The sequence below is a fragment of the Tiliqua scincoides genome, chromosome 7 (assembly GCF_035046505.1).
Source record: "Tiliqua scincoides isolate rTilSci1 chromosome 7, rTilSci1.hap2, whole genome shotgun sequence".
Taxonomy (NCBI): Eukaryota; Metazoa; Chordata; class Lepidosauria; order Squamata; family Scincidae; genus Tiliqua; species Tiliqua scincoides.
The window spans coordinates 74,136,636-74,140,323 of record NC_089827.1 but is presented as its reverse complement, the minus strand read 5'-3'; the positions used below and the strand labels follow the sequence as shown (position 1 = coordinate 74,140,323).

The 3,688-nt window shown below is 50.5% G+C and overlaps 1 pseudogene; it reads right to left on the bottom strand.

Moving 5' to 3' along the window:
• Positions 1 to 2,746: 2,746 nt before the first annotated feature.
• LOC136657701 (5S ribosomal RNA) lies at positions 2,747 to 2,866 on the bottom strand (annotated as a pseudogene).
• Between the last annotated feature and the right edge of the window lie 822 nt (positions 2,867 to 3,688).

The window sequence follows — 3,688 nt, the reverse complement described above, 5'->3', positions numbered from 1 at the left end:
CCAAACCAGAGTTTAAAGAATCTCAGTCCCATCTCACCAGCCCTCCCTAATGGTCCTCCACCCCACTAACTCCAGCCGCAGTGGGGAGTTACTTTCATTCCCCCTCATAGCAGACGCTGCGGTGAGTTTAAACTGTAGGACATGGGGCAATTTGTTTTCTCCAAATAGGGAAAAAAAAAAAAAAGGTGAAGGTGCTTATGGGTAAAATAGTCTTTGCAAGTGCTACTTCTAATTCCAACTTCTATTGCTGGCAAAATGAGAAGAAAAGAGCTTCATAAGAACATAAGAACAGCCCCACTGGATCAGGCCATAGGCCCATCTAGTCCTGCTTCCTGTATCTCACAGCAGCCCACCAAATGCCCCAGGGAGCACACCAGATTCCTTTACCTTGAGCAGGCCTCTCTGACTGCCCCCACATCGCAGAATGCAGCTCTTGCCCTGTTGGCGCAACTGAATCAGTGCTGGAAAGTTGGATAGGATTGAGTCCTTAGGAAGTGATCTGTTTTCTTAATTTTTCCTCCAATTTTTTTTTTTTTTGGGGGGGGGGGAGACTGGATCATTTTCAAATAATTTAGAATGAACCTTAATCAGGTTCCTTGTCTTCACCAATGAGTCAGTGCTACAGTCTCTTCAAGGAAAGGGTTGTCCTATATCAGGGCAATACAGAAAATATAGTGTTGAGTAAGGGGCAGCGCAATCCTAACTTCCTCTGGAAGATGCAGGCCTGCAGCCTGTGCTGTATCCAGTGCAAGTTTCAGGCTGGCTGAGGCCTGGCCCGAAGCAAGGGAAAAAAATTCCCCTTGTCCAGGGAGAGCTGCAGCAGCCCCAATGGGTCTACTCAGATCTGCGCCACCTGGAGAGGTTGTGCAGATCCAAGGAGAAGTGAGCAATGTGGAACTGCTCTGTGCTGCCTGGGAATGGGGCTAGGATCCAGCTGGATCCTGGCCCCACCTCCTGCTCCCTGCCCACCCACCACCTGCCCTCCCCCTGCCTTGTAGCGCCTCCTCCTCACCTCCTCCCTTCCCTCACCACGCCCCCTTCAGACCCCCCATGCTGGCCAAGCTCGGATGGTGTGAACCTGCTGGGTTTCAACACAGCAGGGACTGAATGCAGCCTCCTCGGACCAGAACACGTCCTTAGGCCAGCCCAGCTGACTCAGAAGGAGGCACAAACATGCTTTACAGCCCAGGGTGCAGTTAGAATTGTGTCCTTACACAACACAACAGCCGCAACAACACACAACAGCCAACAACAGCCTCCTTCTAAGTACTCAGCTATTTATTGCTTTCAAGTCACTGGAAAAGTCCCAGGGCAGAAAACGGAGATTGGTGATGTGAGTAGTCGCCTCTCTGCACAGGGTCATTTAACATTGACTGTCCTGTGATGGAGCTAGTCAGATGCTGTTTTATTTTTATTTGTTTAAAATGGAAGTTGAATGTACTTACTGAATTTCTCCTCTGAGTTTCCCCCGCCCCTCATTTTTTAAAGTTTATAGGCCGGTTTCTGATACCAGTCAGAACATTTCACCCTAAACCAAAACAAGCCAAAGAAAATATCACAGAAACCAGTAAACAGCAAAAAACTAGACTGGGCCACCTCAGGCTTCCGTGATCTCCAAACCAGAGGACTACTGTGTAAGTCGATCCAACCAGCTGCTACTGCCTGGAAATCTGGGTAGGGAGCCTGTTGGGTTGATGGAATGCCGAAGTGTCTGACCGGAACGACTTTCTGACATTGGAAAGGTGGAGATGACTGAGCCGTGTGGAATAGTAAGCTCCGGACACAACGGGGTAGACGTTTTGCAGGTGCTGGGTCTGGCACTTGCTGTGACAGAGCATGGCAAGATATATGTGTACCTGAGGCCTCTCCTACTTTCCACACGGCCTGCTTAACCCCCCTCGTGTTGCTGGCTGCTGCTTTGATGGCTGGATAATGCCCTGGTGGGGCTGTCAATCCAGTCTTTGCTCCATCTCCTCATCTTGGCAGGGAAATCACTTCCATCAGCCAAAAACATTGCTGCAGGAGGACGCCCTGGCCCTGGAGATTCACAGCCCAATCCTGAGCTTCCCCGTGCATGAGGCTGCCGCAGTGCCAAAATGGCTACCACGGCATCCAATGCGCACTGGGTAGCCCGCAGCGGCTCCTCAGGGAAAAGGGAATTCACCCCCTTCCCCCCAGTAAGGGAAGTAGTCCCACAATGGGGCTACTCGATTCTGTGGTGGCTCTTGAGCTGGTGCAGAATCTGTGCTGGGCCATGCAACCTGACATGGGGCTCAGGATCCAGTGCAGCTGAGCTCCACCAGTCCCACCCCACTCCCACCCTTCTCTCTCCCCATCACCCCTCCTCCCCATCCTCTCCCAGCCCTCCCCCCACATCCCCCTGCCTCGAAATGCCTCCCCTGCCTCCCCCATGCCCCCACTCTCCTCTCCACTGCCCGGCAGTCCGGGCAAGCTCCAGGTAGTGAAACAGAGGCTCAGCATTGGCGCTTACCCAGCACAGCTCATGTTGGGCTAACTCCAGCCCTGGGCACGGTAGGACACACATGCGCTACTGGCAGTACATGCTGGCAGTAAGCTGGCATGCCGGGTTCTGAATCGGGCCTGCAGTAAACCTGCCGTTTAATAAATATTAAAAATTCTTCCTTGTTAGAATAATATTGTAATATTGAAAGCAACATTGCATTGCTTTGGGATCCAGGGAAAAGTGGTTGGTTGGCAACCTTCAGTCACGAAAGACTCTGGTATAAGCCTACAGCACCCGGTATTCCCAGGCGGTCTCCCATCCAAGTACTGACCAGGCCTGATCCCGCTTAGCTTCCAAGATCAGACGAGATCAGGCATGTGCAGGGTAACAGTTGCTGTCAGAGGGAAAAGTGGGACAATTTGATAATAAAATATCAAAACCCCTTCCGTTTGTGATGAGAGTAAAGCTGCCGACAATTTCCTCTCGTGCTCCAAAAGGCCTGGAAAAATGAAAACCAAACTGGTTGGCTTGACTTCCGCTCCTTGTAAGCAGTGAGGATTTTGTACAGTCTTCTATAATATCTATATGATGCTGCTTGCTTTACAGATCAGCACACCTGCTTTGACATAGTCTTTCAGCTGAACTTTGGAATGAGGAGGAATGCATCTGTGCGGACATTCAACAGATGAATTTTCCCTGATCAGTTGCAAGAGATAAACCTGATGCGTCTCCCCAAGGCAAGAGTGCGCTCCCAAATTGCCATCGATTGCTATAGCAAATATAGTCTGTGGGTCTGTAATTTTGACAGTATAACCTGTGGGCCCAGTTGTGATCTGTTATTTGATGTTGCAATTGGCTTGGGTGCAAATGGAATATCCTGGATCTGTGTTTTTGTACCTTGCTCCAGATACATTATGGGTTACAAGTCATGATGTGTATGTGCAACCTCCAGTTTTTAGAAATGGGCTATGTCAGAAGGCCAGATGCAAGGGAGGGCACCAGGATGAAGTCTCTTGTTATCTGGTGCGCTCCTTGGGGCATTTGGTGGGCCACTGTGAGATACAGGAAGCTGGACTAGATGGGCCTATGGCCTGATCCAGTGGGGCTGTTCTTATGTTCTTAAACTACAATTCCCAGGAGGCCTTGCAGGTCTCTTGTTATCTGGTGTGCTCCCTGGGGCATTTGGTGGGCCGCTGTGAGATACAGGAAGCTGGACTAGATGGG